This window comes from Phodopus roborovskii, unplaced genomic scaffold, assembly GCF_943737965.1.
Source record: "Phodopus roborovskii unplaced genomic scaffold, PHOROB, whole genome shotgun sequence".
Taxonomy (NCBI): Eukaryota; Metazoa; Chordata; class Mammalia; order Rodentia; family Cricetidae; genus Phodopus; species Phodopus roborovskii.
This window is the reverse complement of record NW_026126418.1, coordinates 15,307,247-15,330,082: the sequence shown is the minus strand read 5'-3', so window position 1 is coordinate 15,330,082 and position 22,836 is coordinate 15,307,247. Positions and strand designations below refer to the sequence as shown.

At 40.2% G+C, this 22,836-nt stretch overlaps 1 protein-coding gene across 10 annotated transcripts in view; it reads left to right on the top strand.

Annotated features, from left to right (window-relative positions):
* Window positions 1-1,322: 1,322 nt before the first annotated feature.
* Window positions 1,323-22,836, top strand: part of Phf21a (PHD finger protein 21A) — a 169,373-nt gene continuing 147,859 nt past the window's right edge. For 9 of the 10 annotated variants that reach the window (XM_051184141.1, XM_051184145.1, XM_051184140.1 and 6 more), the window contains exon 1: window positions 1,324-1,588. The gene's annotated coding sequence lies outside the window, so the exon portion shown is untranslated. Of the gene's footprint in view, window positions 1,589-22,836 lie in introns of all 10 variants that reach the window. The other variant, XM_051184142.1, reaches the window with a different exon arrangement.

Genomic DNA, 22,836 nt, shown 5'->3' with positions numbered 1-22,836 from the left:
TTCACTAATAAAATATGACAAACCGCCGGATTATACGTGGCCGATTCCCAGTGATTGCCCTGCTACACAAAGCAGAAAAGTAAATGCCATCATCCCCCTTAGAACAAAAGAACTTAGGAATAAAAAACATGGAGAGGGGGGCAGAAAGCAGCAATAAATAAAGGTGAGCGAAGGACCCCGTCCCCCACCCCTCCCCGGAGCTAGTGTGGGACTCCACACGGCTAATAAAGTGGTTCAAGGGTAGTTATTTGCAAAGGGGGCGGGGTGGCCGGGGATTGCATGTTGCATTCGACTTGAGCTTGCATCTTCTCCTGTTGCCTGGACCACTCGCTCCCCCATTGCAGTGCTTCCTCCTCGCTCCTGCCTTCTTTCCACCCCCACCCCTGCAAACTGCTGTTGCACTGGAGGGAGTTGGGGCTGCTCGGGAGCCCCCCAGCAGCTCCCGACGGCGGGAGGGGACCGGGGCTCGGGCCTGGCCGGGCTGCGGCGCGGCGGCGGGCCGGGAGTTTGGCGGCCGCTCGGCCCCAGCGCCGCCGCCGCCGCTGCACCGGAGTTTGGCTGCTGCTGCCCTACTTCACTCTAGTTTAGTTTCACTCACTTTACATCCGGGTTTTTTCCCTAGGCAATGGGTGCCGCAGCACACCCCGTTCCTTAGGCAAAGTGAAATAAATTCGCCGCACCGACACGTCAAGTAGTCCGCCCGCCCGAGCGCCGCCGCGGGCCCCCGCCGCCGCCCCGTGCCCCCGTGGGGTCCCCCGCGCCTCCCGCAAGCCACGGGCTCCTACACAGGGGCGCGGGGCGGCCGGGGCCCGCCGCGGTCCAGCTCCGCCCGGCCCCCGCCCGCCTGCCCGTTCTCCCTCGGCCCCGCTTCCTCAGCCCCAGTCCCTCTCGCCCGGCTCTCGGGAGCGGCGGGGGCGCGCACGGCGGCGGCAGCGGGCCGGCGGGGCCGCGCGGCGGGCTCCCGCGCGGGCGAGTGTGTCTGGGCCTGGGCGGAGGGATCCCCGGGCTGAGGCGGCGGAGGTGCTGCGGCCCGGGGCCGGGTGGTGAATGGGCTGGTGGTGCTCGCTGCTGCTGCTGAGAGGAGGAGGAGGAGGATGAAGAGTTGGGCTTGTTTGTCTCCCACAGTTTCTCTCCTGCTGCTCTGATTCCTCCCTCCCCATTCCGGCCCGGGGCCTGAGTGTGTCTCTCCTGGAGGAGGAGGAGGCTCCAGTTCCTCCCCCCAACCCCCTCCTCCCCACCCCCCCTTGCCTGGGGAAGAGGAGGAAAGAAACAGCCCAGAGAGAGAGAGAGAGAGAGAGAAAGAGAGAAGAGAGAGAGAGAGGAGAGAGAGGAGAGAGAGAGAGAGAGAGTGAGTGAGTGAGAGAGAGAGAGAAGAGGAGGAGGAGGGAGAAGGGAACAACCTACCATCTTAACACACTAATATCTAAAAAGTGCGAGAGGCCCAGAGCAGCAGCAGAAGCAGCAGCAGCAGCTCCAGCCTCTTCCCTCCCTCCCCATGAAGAAGAGTTCCCTCCTCCTCCTCCTCCTGCTTCTCCTCAGAGTTCCTGCCTCCAGCTGCCAGGGGGGACAGCCAGCCAGCAGCAGGAGGGTGCAGTATCCCAGCTTTTCCATTCTCTCTTTTCCTCACTCTCCTCTCTCTTTTTTTTCTTGAGTAGCTCTATTTCCCCTCCCTTCCCCCCCCCCTGTCTTGTCTCTGGTGTTTGTCTCTGGGAAGGAGCAGGGGCTGCTTGCTTGGAGTTTGTTGTGGGGGGAGGTAGGGGGAGGGGAGGGGTGTGTGGGAGGGAGGAGGGAAAGGGGGTGTTCTCGTCAGGACCCCTCAGTCAACTTGAGATTTCAGCTATAACTTCCCCTTCGGGGCGCCCCCCTGCGTGCCCTTTTCCTATTCCTCTCCCCCCCCCAGGAAAAAAAAAAGACAATGGGAATACCTCGTCTCCCCCCTTCCTCCCCTCTGCCCTCCACCCCTCCCTAGGATAGATTGGAAGTAAGTTTATGAGCAGCCTCGGGAGCCTGGGCTCTGAGTGCAGGGCCGGAGCGGGTGACAGGGGCGGCGCGTCGGGGGTGGCGGCGAGGGGGCGACACAGCGTCCCGGCGGGGGGCCGGGCTGGGGGGGGCGCGGGCCGAGGCCGCCCCCCGCGAGTGCCTGCGGCCGGGGGATGGCCGCCTGGGCCCCTTCCCCACCCCCACTCCCCAGGATGCTGTCGGGGGGAAGTTTTTATTATGATTATTTAATTTAAATTTTTTTTTTTTTTTTTTTTTTGGAAAACCATCTTGTTTGGTGACTGAGAGATCTGGCTTAAAAAAAAGAAAAAAAGCTGCGGCTGCTGACGCTGCCGGGCCCGAGTGTGTGTGAGTGAGTGTGTGTTGGTGCATTTGTCTTGGGTGGCCGGAGCAGCGTTGGGGAAATTCCGCTTATTCTTCTTCTTCTTCTGCAACTTGTTATTCCGAGGAGTCCGCCTGCACCCCTCACCCCGGGGCGGCCCTCCCGCCGTCGCCGCCGGCCCGCCGGCCCGGGACCCCGCTCGGGCCGGGCCGGGGACTCACAGGCCCCTCAGAGAGGGGCCGCGGCCGCCCCTCCCCCCCGGGCCGCGGGGGGAGGGGCGCGCGGAGTGGGACTCTTTCCGTTTGGTCCAGCCCCGCGGTGCACGCAGTTCCCAACACTTCTCGTCATCCTCTCTCTGCTCTCTTTATTCTGCTGAGCGGTGCTGTTAGGATTTCTTTCTCTCTCTCTCTCTTTTCCCCTACCTCCTCCTCCCTTGACCACGCTCGCAATGGTGGGTAGCTGCAAGGTGGCCCTGGCAAGGGAGGGGTTTGATGTGGACATTGGGGCACCGGGCGAGAAAGGTCTCCTTTCAACTTTGTCTTGTGGCTTGCACCCCGGGAGGAGGCCACATGCCGATTGTGGCGTGTAGATGTGCTGGGAGTGATTTCTAAGTAGTTGAGTTGTTGAGATGAGGGTACGATGGCTAATGGTAGGTAGGTTTTGTTTTCGTGGGTGAATCTGGTGTCATCATATTCCGGTCATATGTTGAAATATTCTTTGTTTAGGTCTTGAAGTAGAGGATCTCCCTCTGCACGTCCACATTGTGTTGTTTTTAAATGATGTCTTCGGGAGTATGGATTTCTAGAATCTCAAATGTGATTTTAAGGTCTCGGCATGTGTGGGCCTCAGCACTGGCCTTGACAGTGAACTTTGTGGCTGCTTTTTTTTTTTTTTTTTTTGACTTCTAAGATTTTACTTCATAGCTGGGATGCTAGTTATGCTTAATGGTAGGTATCAGGAATGTAGAATCTTGAGCTGAGGAAGTTAGAGAGGAAAGGCATTTATTTATTAATAATTGATAGCTGAATGTTAGAATCAGATTCATTTGGGCTGGTTGAAGGTTTTTTCCTACCTTTTTCTTTTAAAGCAGTCATGCACTCTAGGAAGGAAGTCTTTTGGCAGGCACTCTTCATGGTAGTTCTTTGGGGGCACTGGGGTGGGGTGGGGTGGGGTGGGGGCCGCCGGTGGAGGAGTGGTAGAGAGATCCTCAGCATCATCTGTAGCTTTATCGAGGCCCCTATTCAGGGGGCTCAAATTAAGGCTAAGAAGTGTAAGGCTACTTTTTGGGAAAGTCTTTCTGTTATTTGTTTACATTTCATGTTTCCTCGCATTTGGGCAGTAGAAATAAATAGGTCAGCGCTCCTATTGGATTTTGAAGGTTAGCCCCCTCCCCCCTTTTCAAAGTTTTACCATCTACTTGGTTTACAGCCTTGTAGGAAAGCATTACTGAAATTTTCCTGCGAATACTGTTACTCATTTTAATTTCGGTAAGTTCCTTGCTATTTTCTTCTGTCTTCACTTGTGTATAGAATCTGCTGTGAGCTTAATGCCAGCTTACCAAGGGCCATTTTAAATGTCTAAGAATAATTTTTTTTTAAATCTCAGGACATGTTTTGGTGGCAAAGAGGAAATTTTGAGTGTCGTAATGCATATGTTTATTAAAAATTTCAGTACTCAACTCTTTAGTGCATGTACAGCTATCCTTAAGTGAAGACTCTAGTGAAAGTGCAAAAAATTCTCAAAGCACAAGTATTTGACTAACATGTTAAAACGATTCCAGGGGCTTTCTTTACTTGAGACTTTTGATGTTGGTAACACGATATGTACATTTTGACTGGCATTATTTGTCTATTATAAAAATGTTTTTTAAATTTTTTTTCTTAAGTGCTATTGAAGACATTTTTAACTTAAGATTTTAGATGGCTTTACACAGTTTAAGGTGGTCAGACTTTGGATCCAGGCAAAGGAGCGGGAAGAATAATACATTGAAAAGACACCTGCCTAGACCATACTTTATTTTACAGGGATGTAAGTGATGGATGGGACACTATTTCCTTTAGCTTTCAATGGCCAATCCTTTTTCCTGCTCAGTTATCTGGAAGGAGCTACTTCAGAAACATCCTTCTGTTTATACAAAGATCTCTGGTGCTATCCAGCAGGAGGTGCTACAAGAAGTTAAAGGCAATCTCTTAATTTTGAGGGTCTTGCTACTTACTGAAGCTCTCTTAGCTCATAAGCAGCAGGAGTAAAATTCCAGGAAGATTTAGAGTAAGTCTGTTATAAAATACTATTAATAAATAGCCTTTGCTATTTAAAATCTGCTTTGTACCTGCCTATGATACTATGTCCAATAAATTTATTATTGTGGATGCTGGGTTAAGAGTAGAGTGCTGTTATGATTATTTTCTTTCAATGGTAAATTAGAACATGGAGTGTAGAACATAATTTGAAAAAAATTCTTTGAAGTTGCAGTAAACAAAAATAAGTGACATGATATAGGGCTTTAGGTTTTGAAAACATGTTATTAATATAAATAGGACATATAAACATTTTTGGGAAATGGAAAAATTATTTTTCTTGGATTTTTCCTCCCTCTCCTTGATTTTGTGAACCGTAATTCTAATCTATATGCCTTCTTAGGCATTCAACTTTATTGTTAGATTTAAATTGGCCTTCAAAGACTGTGATTTTTTTAACTATATGTGAAATTAAGTGGAGTGCTCTGTAATTCCAGGTCTTGGCCTGTAATCCTAGTATAGTAGGCTTGGGAAGCAGGCACTCTGAGTGTCAGTGGCAGCTTGGCCTACATTATAAGACCTTGTTTCAAGAAAAATAAACTTGGTGGAAAGTTATGCCTATGAGAATATATCTTTGCTGGTGTGTCCATTAGTAACTTTTAACAATGACTGCAGAAAGATAAAAGTAGTTACTTTAACATTTTCATGGCATTCACAGTACATGGTCCTTTGAAATTCTTAGTATTAGATGAATTGATTGTGATTGCTTGTAAAGTTTTGTATCAAAGTTTTGAAACTTAGAACCACATAGAAAATTTGGTAGACCTGCTTTCAATTTTGTAGGTACAATATTGTTTGTTTGTTTGTTTTAGTAAGATCAAATTAAGTAGTACATGTGAAAGCTCTTTGTAAATTGCCAGAAGCCATGTAGACATTGTTAATGAGATAGATTGTGGTTTAAAACATAAGCAAAGTTCTGCTTTAAAATGCTAAGTTCTTCCATATCAGTTAGGAAATTAATGCATTAAAAGTAATGCTGGACACTATGAATATCCTCCCCCCCTCCCCCACTTCCCGGGAGACAGGGTTTCTCTGTGTAGTCATGGCTGTCTTGGAACTCACTCTGTAGACTAGGCTGTGCTTGGAACTCACAGAGATCCACTTGCCTCTGCCCCCCAAGTGCTGGGATCAAAAGCATGTGGACCACTGCTTAGCTGACTTTTGTACTTAAAATACTGCCCTGGTTACCCCAAATCTCTTTGTTATACTTTTGAAGTTTTTGTTTTTGTTTTTTAAATGCTGTTTAGATAGTTTTCCATAATTTACAAAAATCACTTTTTTTTTCTTTTTTAAGATAATGGGAAATATATGTCCCCTATTAAAAGTTTTCTTCTTTTTTCTCTTTTGTGGTAGTTGTTGACTTAGTGAATATATAAATTTTTGGACTCTTTGTAGACTTTTATTAATACAAAGAGTAACAGATGTCCCTGCTAAAGTTTTGATTGACTGCTAACTTTCTGAAAAGTGCTTACTTGTTTCATAGTGAAATGTACAATGGTGTGCATTAGTGTTAGGTAAATATATACGTTATTTTTGTTTTCTCCTTTTAGAAGGTTATGTGAGAAAATGACTACTCAGTTCTTGAGGCTTAAATGTGTGTGTGTGTGTGTGTCTCTCTCTGTGTGTGTGTGTCTGTCTAAAAATAATGAAAAGAGTCTTCATAGACTCTACTTACAAATATGAGATGACAAACTTAACAAGTTAAATATAATTAATTGGGAATCCTTGTGTTTAGGCGTGTAGTGCTCTGAATTTTATAATTGAGTGTTCTTTATGAAATAACCCAAGTTGAAAAGTAAATATAAAAATTTGCTCTTGGGAAGGGTAAGAAAAGCATTGAACAGTTTAGATCAAAAGGAAACCTCTTGTGATAGTGGTCACTTTTTGTGTCACAGTGAATACTGAGGTTATTTATTTATTTATTTATTTTGTAAAAGAAATTCTGAGGTTAAAGTTACATCAGTATGCTTTTAAAGTTTTGTATTCTTGTGTTTTATTGCTGAAGGTGTTTATGTTTAGTTACTATCCAAAAAGAGAATGGAAGAGATTAAAGTTTTAGGTCTCTGACCTTTGCTAGAATTTCTTTATGTGTCTGTTCAGATAGATGAAACATTTGAATTTTCATATTGTTTTATACTGGGTTTATGTTGACTTCTCAGGAGCATTTGCCTTTGGATTTTCATGCGGGCCTAAGTAGTCTTTAGAAGCATAGCAGTATGTCTTGATCATGTTAATCGTACCAAGTGTATGCTTTTGGCGCTTTGGGATTTATTTTTAAGTGATATTATGTTAATGCTGCCTCAAACTTACTATACATAATTATTTCTTTTTAAGGGATTCATTTATTATTATTTTATGTGTATGTATGAGTGCTTGCTTGTATGTCTGTGCACCATGTATGTGCCTGGTGCCCAAAAAGGGCAGAGCAGGTGTCAGATCTCCTGGTGCTAGAGTATCAGAGGTTATGAGCTGCCTGCTGCATGGGTGCTGGGAACTGAGTCCAGATTCTTTGCAAGAGCTAGTGCTCTTTCCACTGAGCAGTCTTCCCACTGGATAATTATTTCTAAAGAGATAGTTTTGTCTGTTTGCTCCTGTGTATATACAGCTTTACTTTTTATAGACTTTTATATACTTCTTTGAATAGTCATCATCTGTAACAATGTTGGAATAGTCTTGTTTTTGTTTTTTGAGGTGAGGGCTTGCTAAGGAGCCCAGGCTGACTTAGAGTTTGTGGTAATCCTCATGCTTCAGTTTCCCAAGTGCTGGATTTGCAGGTATGAATTACCATGCCCAACTTGGAATAGACTTTGAAGAACAACTTTCCAATTGCTTGTCTGTCATTGGGGCGCCTGGGTTATAGGGTGGTGGTGAGTCTTCCCATGTAGAGACTGTGGGGTTACTCATCCTTGCTGCTTTGCTGGAGTAACTTTCATTCACAGACTGTGGCAATCTGAATCCACCCCCTCAATTCTCCTCCTAACACTCTATACCCCTCTTTTCTATTCCCCTTAAAAAGAGTTCAGGAAACTATTCTTTCTTATATTTTGGAATCCACTAAGGCAACTTTTTTTGTTTTTTAGTGTAGAAGAGAAATCAAACCAGTAATATGTAGGTAGGAAGGGGTGGGGCCTAATAGTTTTATTTTGACTCTGTTTGTGGGCCTTGGGGAAAAACATAACTCAGACACAGAGGCCAAAAAGATGGGTTTTGTTTTATTGTTTTGGCTGCATTGAAAATACAAACTGTCAGTGCTTGAGGAACAGGAGCAGCAGAAAGGAATTGATTTTTTTTTTCCTGCTGCAGATCCAAGTGTTGTTAACCATGTGCATTTCTAAAGTGGCATACTTACAAATCAGACAGCACTTGATTTTTCTTCCGTGACAGAACACTGAACTCTTCTTCTTAACATTTAAGTAAGTACCCCAAACTTCAGGGTAATGACAATAATTTCATGATAAAAATGGGTGATAGTAACCATGGCAACTGCTATCTCTGGCCTTATGGACAGTCCTGTTGTATTGATGAAGCTTCAGATACTTTAGTAGCCTGTCACTTTTATGGTGAAATGTTAGTACATGCTGCAGGTGAGTTTTAGCTGGATTGTGTTAATCTATGTGCCAGCTTATCTCTCCTTGTTAGGAGTTTCTTGGACCGTATTCCACAGCATGTACTGTTGCCTGAAAATAACCCAGCACCTGTGGTAGGCCTCCTGATACAGACTGCACTTAGTTTTTTTTTTTTTTTTTTTTTTTTTTGTTTGTTTTTTGTTTTTTTTTCTCAGCTGCCTTCCAGAGTCCTGGAGAAAATAGGGGTGTCGGTAAGAACTGTATATACATAAACTACAGTTCAGATTTGTCAGCTTTGGTTTGGACATGTTATTAGTAGCTTATGAAACCTTTTGTAGTTTTGAGGGAAGTTTCTGAATGAGTTATTTTTTTTTCCTAAGAATTTTTTTTTAAAGAAATATGTGTATAGAGTTAGGGGTGATGAATGATAAGCTTAACCATTAAGTAAGGATTTGACAAAAGAAGAGCTTAGATATTTTGTTGTGAGGATGTGTATGCATACTATGGTAAGAATATATGCCTAGAGTATAAGAAATGCTTGGTTTGAATTTCTTGAAAATTTTCAAGAAAAATTATTTTAAAAATACATCTTGAATAATTGTTAAAGGAGACACTGTGGGAAGGGGGAAAGATAATAAGAATGTTGCAGCTGATCCAATGAAACTTATTTTTAAAAGTATAAAATTACATTTCTATCATATCAATTATTTTCAAAACATTTTGTGTGTATAAGGTTCTTCCAATGGGAAATATTAATGCTGTGTTCTCCAGTATGTGCTAGAGAAGCAGTACCTGAACAGAGAATAAATAAATTTTATTTTTGACTAGACCCTGAAAATAAGACCTAATCACATTGCACTCCATAGTTCAGTCTTTCCTGAAACTTGTTGTGAGAAGCTGGTTTACTTACTACAAGTCCCAGGGTACACTGCAGCTTTACTTAACTTCGTATTAGAGCATTGCATGCTGGGGCATGTAGTTGGTTTAACTAGCAAGGCAAACTTTCTTGCCTACTCCATTTTATACATAGGTCTCCAAGTCCCTAAGAACTTTATGTTTTAAAGAAAATTCATTAATAAAATCATGGTTATTTCACTTCTGGAATTCTAAAGTGAGACTTTATAAACAGCTTAGTGTTCTGTTTTTTTTTTTTTTTTTTTTTTTTTTTTGCAGTGCTTTTATTGGCTTCTGTAAGATTTAAATGTAAAGTAACTTATTCAAAACTTGACTTGGAAGTTGTACGTAGTTCCTGTGCATGTGGTGGAATAGGTAACTTTAGCAGTCTGGCATCATTGTTCTCTAGTGTGGGCAGTAGAAGCCTCTCTGACAGGCCTAACACATATGCTGTTCCTTTTGCCCCATTTGGGGGGGACAGTTACTCTGCTGTTATATTGGGCAGAGAGCTTTTTATAGAGCTCTATGATGCTTTTCTAATAGTTGTCAGTACCTTCTAACTGGGAGAAAAATACCTGAAAATAAATTATTGAATTTACTTGAATTATTTCATTTTATTTATTTTTGAGACAGAGTCTTGCAGTATATAGTCTAGGCTGGACTTGAACTCACAGTCTTATTGCTCCAGCCTCTCCTCTCCCCCTTTTCTTGAGACAGGATCTCACTGTAGCTCAGACTGGTTTCTCTACCATATGCTCTGGAGTGCTGGTTTTACAGGCTTGCTCTACTCCACCCTGCCCCCATCCTGAAAGGGAGAGGACAAGGAAGGTTCTTAAATAGTTTAGATTTTCATTTATAAGATTTCAACACTTTCTTTTGAAAGTTATTAACTCTTTTAGGGCTGTTGCAGGGATTGGGTGCAGAAGCTTGCTTACTTAGCATAGTGCTTGGCATACAGTTAAGGCTCAGGGAATGCTTAGAATTAGCAGCAGCCATTTTTATTTAAAATGCTTCCTTTACCTTTTCCCTTCATGTTGTAATTAGATTAGAAGTTCAGGTGGGTCTTTAAAATAAAGGCCTTGAGATTTTGGTTTATGATAACGATGTGGCTTAGGATGGTTTTGCTGTGCATTAAGTGGCTGTGTGCCTCAGTTTCTCCTAAATGACATATGCCCCAAACAGGACAGATTCATTTGTACCTGTTCAGTGTTATTGTATTATATTGTATTGTTTCATTGACTTCAGAGAGTTTAAAAGATGATGACAATTTCTTTGTTAGTCTGTTTGCACGTTAAAATATCCAAATAGCTGATTAATAAAGATAAGATTCTGCTCTTAGTGTCATGGTGAGTGCAACCTTGGGAAAATCCTGTCATGTTAAGGGATTGATATAGAGGAGGCATGGCGGCATTGAGCTGCCCCGACCACCCCACCCCCCAGTGTCATTTTAAGTCTGGGCTGTACTTAAAATGTAGGTTCAAAAGAGTTTACATTTTAAGTATTTATCCCCCTTGTACTCCCTCCTTCCATTTTAAGGTACTGGCTTTTTAGGCTCTTAAACTTTTGGGATATTTTTACTTTTAGTTGTTCGAGATGAGAAAGGGATGTTTGAGGTGGGACAGGTGTACTTAGGAATATTGAAAAATAAAAATGTGATTTCAGTGTCTGTGCCTTAGTAGGTATTTGGAAGCACCAGATAATTGTCTTTTTACCTGCTTAACTGGTATCCATTCCCTAGCATGGATTTCTTAGGACACTATCATAGACTACTGCTGAGCTATTTACTGAAACTATTTCTTAGTTGTAGTCAAGTATCAGTTGACTCTAATACTAACCTTGCCTTCCTATAGAAGGCCAAGATCTTTTAGAAGTGTCAAAAATATATGGAATCTGGTTAAATATACTTCTATATTACAAACTGTTTTTATTTCCTTTCTATTAGCTTTTAAGTTAATATTAAAATGAATAAATTGAGCAGTTACAAAGGATTGAAGACAAATGATTAACAAAGGGAAAAATAGTCTTACTGGGCTACTATAGAAAATAATCATGCTTGTGTGAATTCTCCTTCTGTAATTTTTTTTCCATATATATTCACATAATTCCTGAAACACTACTGAAATCAGGACAGTAAAACTGGGTGATTACTTGTCTTCCCTGTAGAATCTTCAGACACACTTAAATTGTTGAATGCAATTTCCCCAAAATGTCCCTGGTCACTGCATGTCACATAATTGTGTGATATAAGCCTTAGCTTCCTGAGTACTGAGATCATAGATGTATACCATCATACCTGGTTCTGAGAAGTTTTTTGATGTGTTTAGATATAATTTATAGCTTGTTTTTGATGGTAAGTACTCTGACATGTTTATGTATATATTATAATTTAGATATGAGAAATGTACCAACAGGTTGTAATGTTCTAATTGTGAGCATTCTTATGCTGCAAAATATTTTCATGTGTTAATACTAAATGTACATCAATGTATGTTGCTGGGTTTTGTGTTAATATTAGTTTATCATTGAGCATATGTATATAGTGTTAATAAGCTTTTACACATGCTATCTTGTTTAATTTTAATTATCAGAAGTGGTTGAGGATTTGCTGTAATTATCCTACCTCCATTTTAGAAGTGTAGGAGTAGGGATTTCCCTGGAGTCAGGTGTGTGGCAAATGCTGGAGCTTGCATCCAGGTTCCTATTTCATCCCAGAACCCCCGCTCTTACAAGGGTGCAGAATGCTGTCCAAACTGTTTTTTCCATGGAAACTTAGGAAATGAGTTACTAAAGAAGTTTGTAATGAACTGAAATGGCCCCAGCTGTGTCGGGTCATTTTGAGACTGTCTTGTGGTAGTGGTCAAGTTATGGTGACTGACTAGGAAGCACAGGCATTTAGGACAGTGCCTGTCTCAAGCTTGAGCAAGGTACCTCAGGTGGCATGGGTGTGGCCTAAGGTCTGTGAAGGTTGGCATTTAGTATGGGTTCTACAAATTCTTTTTGGTACATACGAATTGTTTACATTTATGATTTCAGTCTTTATGTAAATTATGAATATTTTAGAGCAGTGATTAAGAACTCTATTTTTTAAAAAAGAAATACTATAAAAGCAGTCTTAGTTATGAAAGTCGTTAGAGCAGCATGTATGTAGAGAAGAGTAGAAGTTAAAGTTTTCCTAGTTCTCACCCTGCTTGTGTTTCTTGTGCATTTACATATGTATATGTGCACATATCTAAGAATGAGTAGGATTACAGCATAATACACTTGTGAAGTTTCTTCTTTCAGAAAGGTGTCCATATACAAACTGCTTGCTTTTGAAAATAAGGTTTGTGTAGAGAGTGGGAACGAGGTTGGAAAAAGAGAAGTGGGTAAGACTTAAGTGTTCGATTATAAACCTAATGTCCCAGGACTGACTGTTCCCTATGGGACAAAAAGGATCTAAAGTGCTTTATTTGCAGTCATCATTACTTTTAAAACATTTCTAAAGAGTCAACTTAAAGTGACAGTACTGTTTTCTGAACTGTATTTAGGAGGCACCATATGAAGCTTAGATTTTATAGTTTATTTTAGAATCCACTTACAAAGATAGCAGTTGTATTTTCAGATGAACCTTTCAATTTGTTCTTTTCAAACTGGTATTCTCTTTTCAATCATTCACTCCTATTTACAAAGCAGAGCTTTAAAACCAAGATGATGATCGAGTAGTATTTTAAATGACAAACCTCTACCTTAGTGGGCAGAAAGAGATGCTGCCTGGGAATTTGTCTTGTGCTTACATCTGCTTTTGATAGCGCTGGCTGGCCCCACCCTGTCACCTGTGCCCACTCACTCTGCCACCAAATGCCATGTTGATAATGCTATTAATTTTTTGAGAACTTTTTAAAAGGTAAATTATTTTAGTGCTTTTTTGTTTTGATTCTGGTTTGAGTGTTTTAACTTGTTGATAAAGTTATTAGTCATAATTTACCTTAGAAATTTTTAAATTGAACAATTAGATAGCTGATAAAAAGTTTTTCATTATAGTAGTTTTAAAAAAGCTTTCTTACCCTAAAAACACAGTCCTTGCCTCTCAAGTGCTTTACACTTCGTTAGTCTGTTGATGAAGTGCTGAACCTTTACCCCAAGACTAGGCATCAGTGTTTTAATAAGCAAAGTTAGGAGTGTTTCTCTCTGGTAGCATTCATAAATATGCTTTCATTTTGAGTGGCTCAGGCCACGCCTGAGATAATATTTTGTTCTTCCTCATAATAGTCTTATAAGCAAAGAGCTCAGGAAATCTTACTGGTTGTGAGACTGAGGCAAACACAAGAATCCGAGTTGGTTAATGGCAGAGCCTAATTTCCCATACTTTTAAATTCTGTTCTTGGTCTTCTTGACCCATGGTCTTCACCCTTTTTAAAACCCTGGCTCCCAGCAAATGTATAATAATAATCTGAACTGGTATTTTATATCTTCTGGCAAATATACAGGCAGGTTGAAATTTTAAAAGCCTGAGATTTAAAATGCAAGTTGGGGGTGGGCTTTCTAGGGGCACACACCCATTTGGATACTAACTGCTTTGCCCCGGGCCATTTTTTTTTCCTGCAAAAGAGGTGTAGCCATGGGGACAGCTGGAGGATAGTTGGTAAAAGGTTTGGGGCTTTTAAATTGGAGTGATCTTTTGCAACTCTTTAGTTTTAAAGAATCAGCCTTTCTTTCTTGTGAAAAGCTGAAAGATTGAGAGTAAAGGCCTTGAGAGGTGAGCTTAAAAGACAGAAATATAAGCCTTATTTGTTTTCATCTGAGTTGACCAAAGGGAAGAAAAAGGCTTTTCTCCCCTGCTAGTTCCAACCCCATAGAAATGGCAGTGCCTTTTTCCTGTTGTTGTTAGGCAGTTTATAGAACGCAGGATAGCTTGGTAAGCGTCTTCTCTGTGCCTGATATGACGTAACACTATAGAGTATGCGGCATGCATGTTAAGTACAAGTGGTTGTATTTGGCTCATTGCTGCCGCATTTCTGAGGGTGTCATAGGAAGCAGTTATCACAGGCTAGGGTGGATAACATGTAAATCATAGAAATCATCATTTCACCAGGACCAAACTTTGTAACTTGAATGATTCTGTTTAGTATTTGTTTACTTCTTCCCCCACCCCCAACACTTCAGAGAAGAATTCTTTTTCTGAAAGGAACAGATGCTGTTAACTTATCAGGACTTGATACTAAAAAGCTTACAAAAATCTCTGTGCTGTTTGTTTTCTTTATTTAATCTATATGCAAAGTGTATTGTAATTATTTCTGTTAGAAGGTTTTAAGCTGATGGTGCCTTCCCACCCTTGTGCTCAGGAGATAGATTAGGAATGCCAATTTCACAACTTGGTATAAAGAAATGATGACCACTGAAATAAAACAGTTTGGATGAAAAGCAAACCAGATAGAAACGTACAATGAAAATGTCTTTTAGTAAAATGTTAGCATGCTGTACTTGGAGCAGATGCCACATTAATTCAAAAGAGAGCCCAGAAAATGTGGCAACTTTACGATGTCAATGGAGGGAGCTGCAATGGTTCCTGTAAGCACTGTGGGAAGTTTTCAGCATCTCCTGGTCCTGTCCTGTGCTGCTCCACTATGTTTTATAGTTATTAAGTGTTAATATACAAATTCTTAATTGATACTATAGATTTTATTTGTGTAATTAAATACATTGTTATGTATTAGACATTAGGGTAAGGAGCTCAATAACTTAAAAAAGTAAGTCAGTGATTTTTTTATTTAAATATGCATATAAAGATACTTGGAATCTGAGGCAAAAATGGACTCTTCTCCTTATCTTTCCAGTCACTTTCATAATAAGCTTGTTTAAGAACTGAGTCAAAGAGGCCCAAGTGCTTTTCACATGTAGGATTTGGACAAGTTACAGAATTATGAGAATTTTTGCATTTATTTTTTCTCATTTAAATTTATAGTTATCATTGGACATTTGTTAGGATTTTTAAGTAGCTTAGACTCATTCATTCCTTTTGAGTTTTTTTTTTAATGGTGTTTTGGAAGGAAAGAGGATGATAGAAGGGTTCTGTACACATTCAGATGATTGCAGAGTGACATTCATTTTATAGAGGATTGCACTGGGATGTCTCCAAATTGCCTGTTTCTTGCAGTGCATAGCTAGTGTGGGTCTGTGTAGAGAGGGGTGTACTGGGGGCTTTTAACCGTATTTACAGTGTCTAGTTTCCCGAGCAGTGCAATGATCTATTCACCAGGGATGTACCCATGTAGAGAAGTCTGGTTCACATGCTTAGCAAGCACCACTACCTCTCCTTCAATTAATCCAAACATACAATTTACTCATTTGGTAAAAGGTTGAATATTTTGTTTTTTGTTTTTTGTTTTTTGTTTTTTGTTTTTTTTTTTTTTTTTGTATTTTAAAGCAAATTCCCAGCATGGCAGGAGAGTGTAGTTGTTAAGAACCTTGGTGCTTAAGCCAGTATGGAACAGGCATGAATCTTGGCTTTGTTATGCATTTGCTTGTAACCATGGCCAGTTCACTTCTGCATCTGCTCAATTTCTTCACGTGCAAAGTGTTTATAGGTAATACCTTCTTAGTTGTTTTGAAGAGTAAGTGAATGGACTGTAAGCTAGGGAAGTGCTGGGTAGGTTTAGTAAATACTAAATGGTGTTTGTTGTGCTTTGCTTCTTTCTCTGCTCTCCCCACAACTGAGACAAATGTTACACATTGGAAAAGGAGCCTGGGTCTTGTGGCTAGCCTTGTTGGAATTTCAGTACTTAAAAGTTGAATGTGTAATTTTGGACTATTTAACCTGTCTTCTGTAAAGATGTATCTGATACATGCCACATACAGACTACTATATTGGTCAAGTGGATTTGTTTCTTTGTCTATGGTACAGGGGTAGTAATCCCTCCCTGGGATTCATGTGAAGAGAGAATGAGGGCATCTCAAGACACTCAGTAAACAAGGTGTATTATTGTTGTTGATACCGTCTTGCTAAAAGTTTGTGGGGACAGTGTTAATGTAGAAGGAACAGTTTAACTTGGAAACAGGAACTCCCCCCCCCAAATACTCTTTTGAAAAAATAATGAATTATAAAAAGTATATCTAATGAGTTCTTATGAATACTCCTGGGGAAAATAGGAAATACATTTGAATGCTAATTTTAACTGAGTCTTAAAAATATTTCAGGGTACTTTATTAAAACTGGTAGTTCTGTAAGCTTCTCCTCAGCCCCTAGCAACCAGAGGCCAACAGCAAAATTATGATGGGGTTTATAGTGGGCCTTCAGCATTACTTAACATCAAGTCAAGAGTAGACTATTCCAAGGTGCTAATCAGCCAGTCTGTTGGAGTTGACCAGTTATGTATTCAGCCCTTAATGTACGCTCAGGGGTTAGACCTGACAGGAGCAGCTGTGGAGCCCTGGCGACGTGAAAGGCTACACAAGTGCTTTCTAGGAGTGACAGGCATGGTCTGTTTGCTTTCTCATTTGGGTGCTTGCCTTTATGAGATCCCCTTTCATCTGGTATCTGGTCTTACACTACCTGTTATATTCTTTTTCTTTCTGCAACTGTCATAAGCTACTATGCCAAGCCTAGCAACAGGCTGGTGACAGGTTGATCATCAGAAAAGCCACAGCGACCTTGGAATTAAGGGTTTTTACTTTTTGGTGAAGAATTGAGTTTACCATATCATTAGAATATTTGTCTGCCTTTCTTCTTCTCCCCCCTCCTCCTAGTAATTGAAGAAGGGGAAAAGATTAAGTATGTAACAGATTTTTATTTCATTGACTGCTGATTTGTATCTCAAACATTTGTGATGTGTAATCCCTCTGGGATTCAGCAAGTATAATTTGTAGTATCTTATGTGTACAATCTGCTTGCAAGCATTTGAGTTAAGGTAACCTAACAGCGCCCGTTATTGTTCTGTTCTCATTACCCAGCTGTACCATCTGATGAAGGCTTGGTAGGTGAGTCAGTGTGTTTACTATATGTTATTTTGTCTGCATCCCTAAAACATTGGTTTTGATTTCTGAGTAGAAATTTCAAGTTTGTTCTAACAAAGTGCTATACTGTTGCCCAATAGGTATTTGAAAAATTAAGCAGTATTGTGGAGGGTATATTATAGTTTCTTCATTAAAAAAAAAAAATTATAGCATCACTTTACTGCAAATAAATAGGGAAAGTTTTATAGCTTTAAAAATTAGCATACAGTAAGTCTTTAAATTTTTATTTATTGTGTCTGTATGTATGTGTGTGCATGCATGCTTGCATGCCATAACGTGGAGATGAGAGGACAGTTTGGGGGAGTTACTTCTTTTCTACTATGTGGGTTCTAGGATTGAACTCAGATTGGCAGGCTTGGTAGCAAAGACCCTTACCCTCTGAGCCATCCTACCAACCCTATTTTGCTTTTGTGGGGAGGTTTTTGGGATAGCACCTGGTCAGTCATGCTTTACCATGGAACCATATTCAGGTGTTTCCTTTTGCTACCTTTAAGATAAAACTTAGGGCCTCATGCTTGCTAGACTAATGCTCTCCCATTGTATTACAGCCTAGTCATATGCAAGGTGTCTGAAAGTTGTTTCAAATGGTTGAATGAAAATTGGAACATTTTAGAAGTGACTTTCATTTTAATAAATGTACAGGTTAGAAATAGGCTCTATATGTAGCTGTGGTTGATGTTTTCAGAACATTTTTTTCTCTGCTTAATTTATAGAGATTGGTGCCACTTGTGTTGGGTGTGCACTTGCTCTGGCCATACCAGATCTTATCCAGGAGCTACTTAGAGTAAGGTGCTGCTTGGTGGCCTACATTCCCCAACAGTGTTTCTGTGCCCCTCTTCTCTACTTGCTTCCTATTGGCTTCCATTGTCTTTGTACACTCTTCCTTGTGTATTGGACACCACCCCTACAAAGCCATCATTCTTTTTTCTATTTCTTCTGAAAACAAAATTCTGTTGTAATTGCTAGTTTTTAAGCCACTATCAAAGTTTTAAAGCTTTACTAGTTTCTGAAACTCCATTCTTCAATTTTAGCCCTTAACGGGGCTTAGGATAAGTAACTTAAAATTACTTGGAAAATAACTGAATATTGGTGAAACAACCTAAGTCTGAACAAAGGGAGAGAATAAAAAAATACCTTAAAACTGGGCCTGGTAGGGCACATCTTTGTTTTTAAATTTTTATTTATTTATTTGTTTGTTTGTTTGTTTGTTTTGCTCCTAAGATAGGGTTTCTCTGTGTTGACCTGGCTGACCTGGGACTTACTCTGTAGAACAAGCTGTCCTCAAACTCACAGAGTTCCATCTGCCTCTGCCTCCCGAGTGCTGAGATTAAAGTGCTGGTATTATCTCAGAGATTGCTTTATTTCTGGAAGTGGGTGAGATAGAGGTTCAGGACAGGCATGCTGCTTCTTTGAGACTTTAACATAGTAGATCTCTCTAGTGCTAGTGACCTAACAGGAGAAGCAAAGAGACATTTTTATGTTACTGATTTTGCAAGTATTTTCACTTACTAATATTGGAATTGGAATTGTTTTGGTTTGCAAAATGCAAAATAGGCTTGTTGCCTTGTGTGTTGGTAACTTACAGTTCATTGATAGCCACCAAATAGCACCTAGTGGTTTTAAAAATGTTTTTGTTTGCTTGCTTTTTGTCTTTTGAGACAGGGTTTCTCTGTATAACAAACAGCCCTGGCTATCCTGGAACTCACTCTGTAGACCATACTGGCCTTAAACTCACAGAGGCCCATCTATACCCAACTTGAATTGTTAACTGTCTTGTTCAGTTGGAAAAGTAAAACTTGGAAATTTTATTTTATTATTCTATATGTATGGGTATTTTGTTTTTGTGTATGCCGTTTGTGTACCTGGTGCTCAGGAAGGCAAGAAAGGGGGATTTGATCCCCTGGAACTGGTGTTGTAGTTGATTGTAAGCCACCATGTGAGTCTGGGAATTGAACCTGAGTCCTCTGCAAGAGCAGAGCCATCTTTCTAGTCCCCAAAATTTGGAAATTAATTGTAATTACTTAAGTTAATGATTATGTTGAATATAAATTCAGTAGTGTGTGTCTAAGGCACTGGTTTTCGACCTTTTCTAATGCTACCACCCTATAATACAGTTCCTCATGTTGTGCTGACCCCAACTATAAAATTGTTTTTGTCACTACTTCATCACTGTAATTTGCAACTGTTATGGATTGTAACAGGGTAAAAGGGTTGTTCACCTTTCAAAGGGGTCACAGAAACCAGGTTGAGGACCATGGTTCTAAGGTCTGTACAAGGGTTTTTAAAAAAGAAGTAGTTTATTTCATTCCTTGAGAATTTTATGCATGCATAAATGTATTTTGTATTATTTATTTATTTTTTGAGGCAGGGTTTCACTATGTAGTCCTAGCTATCTTGGAATTCACTATGTATAGCAGACTAGCCTTGAATTCATAAGAGATTTGCCTGCCCAAGTCTTTCCAAGTGTTGGGATTGAAGGTGTGTACCACCTGGCTATCATTTAATAATCACTGTCTACTCTTCCCTTAACTCTTCCAGGATCCACCCCTTTACCCCCTAGCTCCCCCTCCCCCAGCTTCATGCCTTCCTTTTCTTCTTCTGCTCCCCCCCCCCCATTTGCTGCCTGTATAGGCATGGTTGTCCAGCCATCTACTGAGTATGGTGGCCAGACTTTTTTTAAAAGTAATTTTTTAGATTATAATACAAAGTATGTCAAGCTTTTCTTGTTACTTAATGGTATACAAAGAAAAATCTGAGACAAAACCCCTTAACTTTATAGCATTAAAAAAAAAAAAAACTTGTAGATGTTTAAAATCTTATGAAAGTAGAGTGAAAATGTTAAAAAAAAAAAAAAAATACTGTGTATCTGTTACTCAACTTCAGCAGTTGCCACAATTTTTCCAAGAGGACCGTGAGATGGCTTAGCCAGTAAGATACTTGCCATCAACCCTGATGACCTGTGTTTTGCGGTGTGTGATAACTAGAACCCACACTGACAGTTGTCCTCTTAACTTTCACATGTAAACTGCTGTGGCATGGACATCCCCAATCCCTCTACGTAAATGTGAAAAGCAAGTAAAATAAATCCTGATAATTAAATTTACTCCTCTTACAGGTTCCACCTTATTTTATGTACACTTGGCTGTCTATGACTTTTGTATTTGTAATTGTCATTTTTAGCATGTGCAGGATACTGTATGACTGAGGTGTAAATTACCCAGTCTCATGCACTTCCTTGTGAGTATTGTGTTTGTGTTCAGACTGATTTCGTATTGAGACATTCCTGTTATAACTTGTAGAGTAGTTTGCTGAGGCAGGAGTATGGACTCTGTTGATCTTAGACCAGGCCCCAGTGATGAGGTGCTTAGTTATCAGTTCTCTGTCTGCTCTTCTCTGGAGCAGTAACTTGTATGTGTCTCTGCAGTGTGGGACCCATTCATTACCAGTCAGTAAAGGTGATGCTAGTCTTACTGAATTTCTTTCATTTTATTAGTTTAAATTAGACCCAGAGGGGTAATTATTCCACCCCAGTGCATGAAGCAGTCTAGTCAGTGCAAGTTGTCATTGAAACCCCCCATGCAGAGCATAGAAAATGCATCTTTAATGTTATGATGTTGTTTGGCATATTTAGTTTAGTGCAAGGAGTGTACTTACTTAACAGGACCTTTAATAAGCTCCCTCTACACCAAAGATGTATTTTTAAAAATTATACTTAAGACTTTGTAGTATTCCCCAGTAGAGTTCATCTAGAGCAGCAAAAACCTTTCTCAAATAAAAACTTATTCCTTTAACCGGTATTCATTTAAGTGGGTTTCTCTGTACTTGGTTTCCATGGAAATAGCGAACAGCTAACGTTATTTATAAGGTGGAAGTAAAATAGGGTGCCTAATGGGACCCCATGCTGATCTGATGAAGAGACTTAGGAAAAAAATCCATGCTCATGGGATTTTTTTTTTTTTTAAACAAGGTTAATGGAAGCCCTTATTTCAGTCTTCTGTAACAGAACATATTTTTGGTTTTAAAGGCTAGCATTACCGTCAAGCAAACAACTTCTTTTGAGGTCTGTATTGCTTTCACTTTCAAGTTTTAGGACTGCTTAGCAGGATGGAAGCTGTATGGTTTCACACTTCTGTTTCTTGGTGGGTTTGTTTCAAGAGTTGAGTCTTAGCATATTGTAACTTTTCCATTTCTCATCAGCATGTCTCAGAGTACAGAGAAGATGGATGTTCATTAGTACAGCAGTGATGGTAAAGAATCGATATCTTGACTATACTAGGTTTTTAGAAGTAAATCACATGGGAAACATTTTTAATTTTTAGGCCTAAGTCAGGGCTCTGTGTATGTTGTTCAACTTAGTATCAACTTAGTAGGTGAAAAAGATTCTGGTTTTTGTTTGTTTGTTTGTTTTTTGTTTTTTTGTAGATAGACACAGGGAAGATCTTAATGTCTCTTTCTTTTTCAGAAAGTGGATTGTTGCCAGTGCCTGTTAGCCAAAATAAATGTCCATTCTTTCAGTCTTTGATTGGATTTGGGAAAAGCTTTGTTTTTATTTTTTTCCCCTCTCACTACTTCACTAAGGCCCTTTCTTAGCCCATACCAAAACCTTGCCTTCCTAAAGCCAACTGAAAGAGTATCATTCCCTTTGTGTTTGCAAAGGGAAGAGAGAGAGGTGACAGGAGAGAGAGCAAGAGGGGGAGACACAGAGACTAACTTTTCCATAGCCTGAAAGGCACCTGGTGAGTTCAGCAGTACTGCATTGAGAGGGAGCAGGGTGGCACTCAATAAGGTTAAGGTGCTAGAGTTTTTATTTAGTTCACTTTGGCTGTCCTTGGCAGCTTGTGATCATTATCCATTTGTCTGGGAGGCTCTGAATTTTTATTTGTTTGTTTGTTTGTTTATTTATTGGCCATCAGGACTGAAGGGTTTCTTCCGTGTTTAAAACCAGAGTTGTAGAGTACTAGGGGCTCCTCCAGGGAGGAGTTCTTGTTTTGTGCATGTTTCTTTGGATAAGTTTTCACTGTATTTAAATTTACTGTGCCTTAATAAACAAAACCTTGGTTGCTTAACCCTGTCCAGTTTATTTTCATGTCACATGCTTCATACCTAGACAGTCACAGGTCCTTCTGTGCATATTCATATTTTGTAACGTTTCCTTAGTGTCATTTTTTGTTTGTTTGTTTAAATATAGCCATTCCTTCCCTTCTTTATAAAATCTGGTGTTTACCAGTGACCTTCCTTTAGTGGCTTTTATTTGAATTGTCATTGTGCTTTAGAGACATAGGAATTTGGGTCTCTTGCCCGATTTCTGAGAGAGGAACTCCCAGGAGTTACAGTTAGTGTGTTAGCAGGGCCTCTGTGGCAAAGAGCTGGGCATTCATACTCCTCCTTGGTGCTTATGGTCTATGCTCCAAACTCCCATTAGTGTTAATAGGAGGCACTTGCTTAAGTCCCTGTACACCAAGATAAGCTCAGGCTCTTTTTATAATGCCATGTAGATAGCTGGGTTGTTTTTGTTGATGATGGTAGGAGTTTTGATCTTAGGTTAACTGACTATTAAGATTGAGTTTGAGTTGTCTTGGGATATGGAATGAATTACTAAGTCTGATCTGTAATTAGACATTTTCATTGTTTAGACTCAAAACATAGCTTGTGAGCTGTAGAAACTCTTGATGAATTTTGTTCTTTGTACTATGATGGAGCAAGACCTCTTCCTGTTTATTTCTCCTACTATTCTTCAACCACAAATAAGTGATTATAACAGTTTTGTGAA